The sequence below is a fragment of the Ascaphus truei genome, chromosome 3, assembly GCF_040206685.1.
Source record: "Ascaphus truei isolate aAscTru1 chromosome 3, aAscTru1.hap1, whole genome shotgun sequence".
NCBI lineage: Eukaryota > Metazoa > Chordata > Amphibia > Anura > Ascaphidae > Ascaphus > Ascaphus truei.
In genome coordinates, this window is record NC_134485.1 from 53,861,527 (window position 1) to 53,874,086 (window position 12,560).

Sequence of the window (12,560 nt, forward strand, 5' to 3'; positions counted from 1 at the left end):
TACCTGGCAGATACCTGGAATGAGCCGCTCCTCACCTCTGACAAGCCCCGTTGCGTTTGCCTTCCCAGCCACGGTTCATGCCTGGCTGACGGGGGCCTGATCTGTTAAATGATAATGATCAGGATTTAATAGGCTGCAATGCTTCGCGTGTCCACCAGATGGCATAAATTCATGAATTGTAATGCAGTATATATATACAGTACTGTATATACACAGTATATATATATATATATATATATATATATATATATACTGTATAACAACTACCCTATAACCCCTAAAATACAGTACTGTACACATACAGTACTGTATATGCACATACATAAATGATACTACTGTATGGGCGGCGGGGACGAGATGTGTTTGCAGCAGAGAGAGATCCGCTGCTCTCTCTCTGCGCAAACATCGGCACATTAAAAATTATTTTAAATACATTTTTATTGATAGTGTAGATATGCAGGGGGTCTCCGGAGCTGAACCGCGTTGGTTTCAGGTCTGGGGACCCCCTGCTCCCCGAGATACAGCCCCCTTTATGAGGTGCCGGTATCCCTCTGCTTGGTTTAAAGGGCCCGATCACGTGATCGCGGCCTGTAAACCAAGCAGAGCAGAGGGATACCGGCACCCCCTAAAGGGGCCTGTATCTCGGGGAGCAGGGGGTCCCCAGACCTGAAACCAGTGCGGTTCTGCTCCGGAGACCCTCTGCACATGTACAGTATAAATAAAACACATACAGTATATACAGTAAATAAACACTCGTTCTTTACCTTAGCGGCTATGCGCTATGGTAAAGAAGCAGCATTTCTGTATTTTAATAATATTGTACAGTGAGCAGGGGGTTCCCTGAGCCAGAAATTAATGCTCAGGGACGCCCCCTGCTCCTGCTCAATATTATTAAAAATACAGAAATGCTGCTTCATTACCATAGCGGATAGCCGCTAAGGCAATGAAGGGGTTAACCCACCGTGCCCGCTTTATTGTGGGTAGTGGGGATGGGTGAGGGGGGTATTTGGCCCTTGGTGTGAGTTTAGGACTTGCGGGGGAGTTGCGGGTGCACTTAACCCCTTCACGACCGTAGCAGTTAATACCGTTACGGTCATGAAGGGGTTAAGCCCTCCCGCTACCCCCCCGCAAGCCCTAAACAAGCACCGTTGGGGCTAATACCCCCTTCACCAACCCCCGCTACCCACAATAAAAAAAAACTCACACACAGCAGCCGCCAAAAAATAAATAAATAAATCTAAATAAATAAATGACAATAAATACATTTTAAATACATTTTTATTGATAGTGTAGATGTGCAGGGGGTCTCCGGAGCTGAACCATGTTGGTTTCAGGTCTGGGGACCCCCTGCTCCCTCAGATACAGGCCCCTTTAGGGGGTGCCGGTATCCCTCTGCTCTGCTTGGTTTACAGGCCGCGATCACGTGATCGGGCCCTTTAAACCAAGCAGAGGGATATCAGCACCTCATAAAGGGGGCTGTATGTCGGGGAGCAGGGGGTCCCCAGACCTGAAACCAACGCGGTTCAGCTCCGGAGACCCCCTGCATATCTACACTATCAATAAAAATGTATTTAAAATGTATTTATTGTCATTTATTTATTTAGATTTATTTATTTATTTATTGGCGGCTGCTGTGTGTGAGTTTTTTTTTTATTGTGGGTAGCGGGGGTGGGTGAAGGGGGTATTAGCCCCAACGGTGCTTGTTTAGGGCTTGCGGGGGGGGTAGCGGGAGGGCTTAACCCCTTCATGACCGTAGCGGTATTAACTGCTACGGTCGTGAAGGGGTTAAGTCCACCCGCAACCCCCCCGCAAGTCCTAAACTCACACCAAGGGCCAAATACCCCCCTCACCCATCCCCACTACCCACAATAAAGCGGGCACGGTGGGTTAACCCCTTCATTGCCTTAGCGGCTATCCGCTATGGTAATGAAGCAGCATTTCTGTATTTTTAATAATATTGAGCAGGAGCAGGGGGGGTCCCTGAGCATTAATTTCTGGCTCAGGGAACCCCCTGCTCACTGTACAATATTATTAAAATACAGAAATGCTGCTTCTTTACCATAGCGCATAGCCGCTAAGGTAAAGAACGAGTGTTTATTTACTGTATATACTGTATGTGTTTTATTTATACTGTACATGTGCAGAGGGTCTCCGGAGCAGAACCGCACTAGTTTCAAGTCTGGGGACCCCCTGCTCCCCGAGATACAGGCCTCTTTAGGGGGTGCCGGTATCCCTCACGTGATCGGGCCCTTTAAACCAAGCAGAGGGATACCGGCACCTCATAAAGGGGGCTGTATCTCGGGGAGCAGGGGGTCCCCAGACCTGAAACCAACGCGGTTCAGCTCCGGTGACCCCCTGCACATCTACACTATCAATAAAAATGTATTTAAAATTATTTTTAATGTGCCGATGTTTGCGCAGAGAGAGAGCAGCGGATCTCTCTCTGCTGCAAACACATCTCGCCCCTGCCGCCCATACAGTAGTATCATTTATGTATGTGTACAGTACAGTATGTTAGGGGTTATAGGGTAGTTGTTATACAGTATATATATATATATATACAGTATATATACTGCATTACAATTCATTATAGGGGACGGCTTCAAAGAGAACAGCTCGCAAGCGCCACCATGTGTTTTTACACGGCATTGCAGTATTTCAGCCAGCCGGAATAAAATGCTTAAATCCCTGCCGGGAAAATAACGCAATGCACTCTGGCAGAAAACGATCAGAAACCTGAATACACCCGGGTATACCCGAATTCGCGGGACTAGCCGAGCGAGAATAAAGTGTGTCGCCACTGTATGTTACATAGAATGTTACATAGTAATTTTCTGGTAGCATTACCTCATTACCTTTTAATGGGCCAACATGAAATGTCTTACTAAATAGTGGGGTTTATGTATCAAGAAAGTGATCTTCAATGATTTATCTGTTTAAAACGAATTAGTAGTTCTGTTGGAAATGCAACATATTTCTTAAACTTATTTCTATTGTTGAAGAACTTGGCGCATGCTACGCTGGTATTCTGTGCTAAGCAAGTAACTTAAACTGCACAAATCTTAGAAGATAGACCAACGGCTATATGGAAATGTATCTCCACCCTAAGGCTAAGGCCCCGCTCCCAGAGTAAGCGCACCTGCGCTGCTGACAGGCGGTGCGCTGAGATACACAGACCGCAATCTGCGGTCTGTAGGGAACGGGAGCCGGAGCGGGAGGTGGGCGGGAGGTGGGAGGTTTGATCGGGAGGTGGGCGGGAGGTGGGCGGTTTGACAGGGAGGGGGGGCGTGGCTTGAGCGGAGGGACTCGCTACTCTCCCCCCCCCCTCCCTCCACGGACTCGGGCTGGAGCTGGAAGGTAAGTTTAAACACACACACGCAGGCACTCATTCATACACGCGCGCACACACACACACAGGCAGGCACTCACGCACTCATACACACACACGCGCGCACACACAGGCAGGCACTCACGCACTCATAAACACACACACACACAGACAGAGGCAGGCACTCGGGCACACACACACACAGACAGGCACTCACGCACTCATACACACACACGCGCGCACACACAGGCAGGCACTCACGCACTCATACACACACACACACACAGACAGAGGCAGGCACTCGGGCACACACACACACAGACAGGCACTCACGCACTCAGACACATACACACACAGACAGGCACGCACTCAGACACACACACAGAGAAAGGCACTCACCTGCTTTCACTCCACACTCCTCCCCGCTCCCCGAAGCCTCTCCTCCTCCCGAAGCCTCCCCTCCCCATTGGCTCACAGCCACACACGTCACGCGTCAACGCTAGGAAACACCATTCTCTGGTGTCTCCAGCGGCTGACGCGCTACAGCGTGTAGTGCTCTGTGCAGCCAGGGGGGACCGGGACCGGCTCGCGAGGATTCCCCTGCTGGTGGGGAACTCGCGACCCGCCGCCCGCGCCAACGAGCGCAGCGGGACCGAGGCCTAACTCCTCACACCTGCTTTGTAAATTCTTCATCTCGTCGTAGAAATATAGTACCGAAAATGGCACAGCTAAAATTAATCCATAGATGCTGCCTGGCGCAGGTATATTTCAGTGCGAATTGCAGCAAAATAATAACTTTGCGACTAGATATTGCCTTTGATTCACAGAGCCCAAGGTTTGCACAGTAGAATCTGCATTCAAGTGGTCCGTGCATGAGCTTCCAAGACTGAAACTCATAATAAAGGGGCTCCGGGTTTTTGTGGTTTTGAAAGTTCATATAAAATAAAAAAAACTTTACTTATCAGGGAATAAAAAAATTATATTTACTTTAAAGTAGTAGATTGTTACCAAATAATACAACACAAGTAGATTTTCAGACCGATTGTTATAGCTGATTTATGAATAATTTTGTTACAAATACTTTACCAATTCACTAGAAAATGTCTCTATAAGCAAGCAAATTAAATAAATAATTCTTCCACCCACAAATGTAATTTAAACAATCATAAATCCAACACCTGAATTAATAAGGTTCCTAGTTTATTTGGAAACAAAAAAGAAAATATTAAAATACTGTATGTATATTATATTCAATACGTAATACCAACATAAATTAGAATTATCATGGAAGACCAGAACATATCCTAGGGATCAAGGCACCAGACAGGACGTAGCAGTTCAATAAATAATTTTTATTCCAGCCGTAGCCAGCAAAAACAGCACAAAAACACAGATCAGAGCTATACTCACAAAAAAAAGGGCATATGAGGGGAATCCCAGCTGGCTAGGTGCTGAGCAACACATTAAAGGCTTTGCCAGGGTTCGCTTCCACACTTAATTAAGGTAAGAACCGTCCAGACCTCTCTGTACAATTTATGGAAGAGCACTTTCAAAAGTTCTGCTTAAAAGTCTCGCTCTCTGCTTCTTCAGCAAGATTCAGTCCGTAGCGCAAAAGCACTTTGAATTTCCCGCTTGGTTAGGCTCCCAGCCTCATTTTCAGGTGTCTCCAGCACAGCCTCGGAGCACACCGCTTAGTTCACCTCAACGTCAGGATCAGAATGAGCTCTGGAAGTCTCATGTTCCCTTACTTACTGTAGATTCCCCACTACCATAGGAAATTATGGTAGAAGGGCTGACAACTAATCACAGTGTGGATGCTCCTCAGCAACCAATCAGGAGCAAGGGCTCATCTGCATTGGCCATTCAGGGCTGGGGGTGGGACTGAGAGAGTTAAAGGGCTGTGGAGGGAAATACAAATGGTTCAATGGGAACAGCGACGAGCAACAGAGACTCGGAACCCCCTCCTCCCCCCCCCCCCCCCCCCCCCGCTGACAGGATATCTCCTGCTGGGCTAACACTGGTCTGGCTTTTCGGAGAGATGGCCCTCTGGCCTGACTCGTACTCACGTGACAGTGCCTCCCTTCCCTTGCAGTCCCCAGGATAAGGGGAGAAATCCCTGCTTGGGAGTCTCTTTCTCCTTCTTCCTGATAGATTTCAGTCTCAGGCAAGAAGTATATTAAACAGTATCTCTTTATTCTCTATGCATACAGCACAGCAGTCCACCAGCAGCTCTTAGGGCCTACACCCTCAGGATGTCCTACACTCCCAGCCAGTGGGCACCAGGAGCAGTCCTAGCTCTTCCCTTACTCTCTGGTAGAGTAAGGGGAACAGTCTCCCACCGCTCCCCTAAGGGAGGGCACACAGTATGCAGAGCCCTGCACACTGCTCAAGGGTAGATCTTGCCCCTCTCACAGTAGAGACAGACTGAGTAAATTCGAGAAGTGCAGCTCCTTAAGTACAGATCCAGTAGGAACCAGCCCCTTGCCCCTGATTTGACACCAGGCCTGATTACACTACATTCTCTGTGACTCACTGGGCTGCAGAGAGGTGGGGAAAACCCATGATTACTCCTGGCAAACCTGCCCTTACCAGGGATTACTGCCAGGAGGAGGGCAGACATATTAGCCCAAACCAGACCGGGCTACATAGGTTTCCATGTTAAAATGGATGAGATGTAAAGAGCGACACACTGTGCTCATTTGCATGTCATTACCCAAAGTACCAGGTGGCAGTCGAAACATTGTTTGCTAATCGATAATGGGGAAAGACAGGGTTGCAGACCTGTCTGAAACATGCAAATATATCCAAAAGTAGTATTTTTATTTACTATTCTAATTTTGTATTCTTATTTAGTGCCCATAAATGTAGCACTACCCATAATATATATTAAAAATTCAAAGATAATACGCTACATCAACCCACATACATAAGCACTTATTTTATCTGTTGAGACAGATAAAAACTGCATCTGCATAATATCTTAAGCCATATGTTGAACTTACTGCACCGACACACTTTATTCGAGCAAATACCCAGTATGTACCTGGCAGATACCTGGAATGCGCCGCTCCTCACCTCTGACAAGCCCCGTTGCGTTTGCCTTCCCAGCTTGGGTTCATGCCTGGCTGACGGGCGGCTGATCTGTTAAATGATAATGATTAGGATTTAATAGGCTGCAATGCTTCACGTGTCTACCAGATGGCATAAATTCATGAATTGTAATGCAGTATATATATATATACTGTGCAGTATTGCAGCCAGCGGGAATAAAATGCTTCAATCCCTGCCTGGAATATACCTCAATGCACTCGGGCAGAAAACAGTCACAAACCTCAATACACCCGGGTATACCCGAATTCGTGGGACTAGCCGAGCTCGAATAAAGTGTGTCGCCAGTGTACAACCTTCAAGGCTGAGCAATTCTTTAAAAAGAAAAGTTTTTCCATTCTGTGCAATTGGTGAGCCTTTGAAAAAAAGATCACATCTGAGTGAAGACGCACAGCATAGTAATGTTTCCGTTCTCAAATACAATCTAAGCTTCTTTTATATAATTCCTTCCAAATATACAGTATTGACCAAATCGAAACAAATGTAAAATCAATGGAATCTATTTATTATTGCATGGACATTTGCAATGTTTCAGTGCACAGTTGTGTCAAACATAAGAAACTGTTTCTTACATCGTTGGCAGATTGTTCAGTCAAATTGTTATGTCCCCATGTGGGTTTTTATACACTGATCTGGGGGTGAACAAAAGTGATGCGCAAAGGTGCATCGTTAGATATATTGCATTATAAACATGGAACTCTTCCTTAACGCAAGCTAACAAATATGGAACAAATATTAGAGCAAAGATAAAGTTACATAGGGAACCAGGTGGCCAAAACAAAAAATTACACTTTTGTATCAATTTTAATCCAAAATGTACAGTACCAAGTATATAAACCCCAATGTGTTTTCTGCACAAATAAATGCTAATGCATACCTGTTAACAGCTCATTTAATAGCCCTTGCAATATATTTAGCTTTATATTTCATTTTTGCTTTAAAGTTCACTATTTAATATTTCTCACATCTGCTGTAGATTAGCTAAACTAGGAGGTTTTTTTTATGCAGAAAAAAAAGAGGGGGAAAAATGCCACACAGGCACAATTTCATATATTTCATTATAATCGGTGTATCGTGTAATTCCTCCCTAACTCTTCCTGCAAGATGTGGCACATCAGTAAAAGTTTGAGAAAAGAACTTAACACATTAGGGCACATGGAACAAGTGCAGGTCTGGGTTATCGTACAGGTTCCAGCGCTAACTCTCATTCAAGCCAATGGGAGTTAATGCTGGAATAGGTGCGATAATTCGTATCGGTTTTTATGCATATGCTACATTGACTCAAACCTTTAAACCAATTGTGTGTGCGCGAAGAGCATTTGTGTGTCAAAATCTTCCAGATGAAAAGTGGGGCAAAAATAGCACACTGTTAATCCAATAAAAAATCCTCTATTGATATTGATAGAGGATTTTTTTATTTGATCAATCTTGTGCTATTTTTTAATTTGTTTCTTTGATAAATATGGTGTTATTTTTTGTCCCAATTTTGCAGCCAGGTATATTGGGTATTTATATGGTCTATGTATCAAAGTATCCCACCTGCAAAATCAGTGTGAAACTGAAGCAAAACAAACAAATCGGTTATGAAAGAAAATGATCCAATGGAACTTTTTGCTTTGCCACATTTGGTTCAAGGGAGGAGCAGCAGGAGCAGCAGGAGCAACTAGAAGATATTCTCTGTGCACCACTTTTTTATCTTGTATTTGCAAACAAAATTATCTGCTTAGATCGTTGGTTTCAAATGACCTGAACATTGCTGGGAACTTTTTAGGGATGTCAGCGGAACTCAAGGGTTCCCAGGAACCCTGTTTGAAAAACACTGGCCTACACTGTAGTTGCATCAACAGTTCTAGCTACCAATGTTTCAAATGTAGGTGTGCATTAAAACATTATAAACATTAACATTTCTTAACTGCAAATCTAAAGTAAAACTAGAGGGGAAAAACTGAACGAGATTTATCAAATACTAATGTCCCATTGTATCTGATTCGATTACATTATTCGATGATGAATCTTATGCCATTTCCTGAGTTTTGCATCTGGAAAACTTTAGTAGACCTTTTCCTGACACCTACAGTAGCTCCCAAATCTTCCCCCCTCTTGTCATTGTGGACAAATGTTCTTAAGATAATAGCGATCACATTTTAAATATTTTCATGGATTACATAGTTACATAGTAGATGAGGTTGAAAAAAGACATGTGTCCATCAAGTTCAACTTATGCTAAATTTAGACGACAGATACTTTATCCTATATCCGTACTACAGTATATTAATCCAGAGGAAGGCAAACAAAAAATCCCAGTTGTGACATGGCTGCTTGCATTATTGTGGAAGTTAAAGGCATGTTTGCTTTCTGGCATCAAGTGCACCACCTATCTTTCTTTCTTTCTGTTTTCTTTGCTGGGTCCAGCGATCTTTTCTTTGTGTTTCCTTTATCTAAACTTTACTAACCTTTTAATGTGGTGACCTGGGGTCAGTCAGTACAATGCAGGTGTGGTTGGTGTTAAACACAGTTTGATGTTACACAGCCATGGGCAGTCCCTGTTAAAAAGGAAAAGGGCGTTTCCTTCCTGCATACCATCCAGGGTGGATTATACCATGGTATGGAGGGGGGATTAAAGTAAGTGATACTGAATGTCATTTATTTTACAGAGTAAAGACATGCCTGCGATGTTTGTCAAAGGTACTGTTGTTTATTTTGGGGCTTGCTATAGAAAATTGTATGTTGTGTGAAGTGTATTATGTTTGCTAATTGTGTAAGTTTTGGGAGACAACTCCCCTGTGTGGTATACTTAATTTGGTTTGGTCCAAATTAACCAGTAATAAAAGGGAGGGGGTTTCTTTCCCTGGGGCTGCTGCACTCCTTATTGTTGCTGTGTGATAGAAGGTTGTTCTTTTTCTGCACTCCTTGCTGCTGTTATGTGATATGAGGATGTCTGTGGAACTTCAGTGAAATGATGCAAACTTTCTAATGCAGATATTGCTGGCTACTCTCTGTATGGAGACGTCACACTGGGGGAACTGGTTGTTGTACCACCTGAATGTGGAATACCTAATAAAAAGAAGGTTCAGAGAACAGCAAAAACCTCTTCCATTCTTCCCAGGGTCTGATGCTGCTGCTTCTTTAAACAAAGGCTGGGACGCAACCTTTCACACCAGTGCATACAATGATATCTCATAAACGGAAAAATAAATTCCTTCCTGGCTCCAAGAATTGGAAATCAGATTACTCCATGGATCAACATCCTTCCCATGTTTACTTATTTGGTATATCCCTGTATGCCTTGCCTTTCTACAAAGATGTCCAACTTTTTTTTTTCCATCTATTGTATACGCCATCACAGTTTCCATGGGTAATGAATTCCACATTTTAACTGTCCTTACTGTAAATAACCCTTTCCTTTGTTGCTGGTGAATACTCATTTCCTCCAAACTTTAGGGGTGGCCCCAAGTCCTTTGTACTGCCCTTGGGATGAATGGTTCTTTTTGAAAGCTCCTTGTACTGTCCCCGAATATATTTGTATATAGTTATTATATCCCCTCTTTTCTAATGTAAATAAGTGTAGTTTAGCAAGCCTCTCCTCATAAGTTAGATTGTCCATCCCCTTTATTAATGTGGTGGCTCTTCTCTGCACTCTCTCTAGATCCATAATGTTTTTTCTAAGAAGTGGTGACCAAAATGGTACTCCATATTCAAGGTGTGGTCTTACTAATGCTTTATAAAGGGGCATAATTACAGATGCAGCGGCCGTTATCCGACAATTTCTCGGAGCCATTTTCGTTGTTCTTCCGTGAACGCCGCCATGAACGCTGCCAATCAGACTAATCACACCTGTGTTTACCGTTGTTGATTTCTTCAAACTACCTGGATTCTGATTTGTTTGGGTGCAGTTCTTCGTGTATCCGCCAGATGGCAAAAATGAATTACATTTGCACTATCCAGTGATCCATTGTAAATTGACCTTGGTCGCCCGGGCCCCCTTGCGTGGCTGTTTTAAAAAAAACAAAAACAACGCAGTGTGGCTGCACCTGGTGCTGGGTCTCTCTGACGGCAGCGTCGGAAGTCAGCTTGCTAAGCTTCCAGCATGAGAGGGAGGCTTGGCACGCACGTCAGTCAGATAGGTGCCTGCAGTGGCGCAGGGCCTGCGACAACTGCCATGACCTGCCGTCGGGCCCCCCGCAGTCCCGCCAGCCGGGGGCCCCTGCAGTACTGACAGCCGCCGGGCCCCCGCAGTACCGCCAGCTACCTTTCATTTGTCCTGTGCCCCATGATTTATGTTGGCGGCCCTGCAACCACACACATGGTCTCAAGGGAGTGATAACTTTTATTACATTTCAAAAGAGTTCCAAGGATTTCATTCTACTGTACTCCTGCACGCTCATTCGAGTATTAGACCAAGAAGAAACAATTTAGTTGCACCTTCCCACTCCACCCCCTCCAACACCCTCACAAAGCAAAAGGCATTCAACTTGTTAACATCACTTTAAGGGATGACGTCACATCCTTTTGAACTAATGTGACCTATCACATGGTACAGGAACTAATGGGATAGTCTTCAATTTCATTGGCTGTAACACCATGTGATATAGCCATGTGGTTTTAAGGATGTGACGTACCTCCCATGGAGATGACGTAGTATCCTTAACAACAAAAAAAAATTGGCGGCACATGATACAGTGTCCAATCAGATTGGAGCTGTACCATCTGACCTGAAAATGTGACATCGCAGGTCCTATATAAGGCCTGGACGCCTCATTTATTAGGAAGAAGATGATGAGACAACATCCATTGGGACTTACTATGGGGTTGGATTGACAGATGAAGATAGAAGATTAAAGAAAAGAAAGAAATAATGACAGATGAAGATAAAAGAAGGTGATAGAAGATAAAAGAGAAAAGAATTTTGGTACCTTTTCCGGATCTACAAGGTGGATGGCGTTTGATTGAATTTGATGACGTCGCGGTACGAGAGCTTGCAGAAACGTCGGGATTTGGAGGGTCAACACTTCTAAAGGTAAGAAAAATATTGAATGTATGTACTTTTATTTTTACAGTTTTTTATTGTATTTGTTTCTTTTTATGTTTTTCATTGCCCATTGACTCATACTGTATTAATCTGTGTCCGTTTAGGGTACAGATAAATACAGTGACAGCTAATGCATTTTTTAGCAAATGCTTTTTTTCTATTGATTGTTGTTTTTTCTTTTTCTGTTTATTGTTTGGCTTAATTGTTTGTTTGTAATTTCAATGGCTTGTTTTTATTTAATTTTCAGATTGTTTAGTGTTTTTAATTAATTATTTATTTTGTTGGCTACTGGTTTTAATTGATGTGTTGGCTACTGGTTTTATTAATTAATTGATTTGTTGGCTAGTGTTTTAAAATTAATTAATTGATTAGTTGGCTAGTGCTTTTATGTATTGAATTGCTTGTTTGGCTAGTGTTTTTATTTCTTGAATAGTTTGCTTGGCTAGGTGTTTATTGAATTGTATTCTTATGTTTTGGAATAAAGATTTTTTATTATTGTGCTGTTTTGGAGATAGATAAATGTTATTGATGTGACTTTTTAATTATTTTATTGTTGGGTTGTTTAGGTGCTTGTGTATATATTTTGTTATTGTGTATTTTTGGCCTTCATGCTTTTTGATTAGGTTGCCCATTGACTGCTATAGTGGCTTATTATATGGGCATGATATACCACTGTACCAATCAATGGGTACAGGGTGGGATTGTGGGCCTGGATGGGTGGTTAGGTCTCCCTGGTGGGTTGCGGGGGAGCGTTGACCCCTTAATTATTATAGCGGTTAATAACTGCTACGATGATTAAGGGGTTAGGGGCCATTAGATTGTATATTTTTTTATTGTATTGTTTATGGCAATGGAGGACGTGGACGGTGATGAGGATGAGATATCAATACTGTGCATAAAAAATTACAAATTATTTTATTTATTTAGGGGGGTAGGGGGTGGTTGTGTATTGGTGGTTAGTACATATTGTAATGTTTATTGGGGCAGAGGGTTAGGGTAAAGGGCCAAGTACCCCCGTCACTCACCCCCTCTGCCCACAATAAACCTGCTGTTGTTCCTTAACCCCTTCATTGCCTTAGTGGTTAGCCGCTAAGG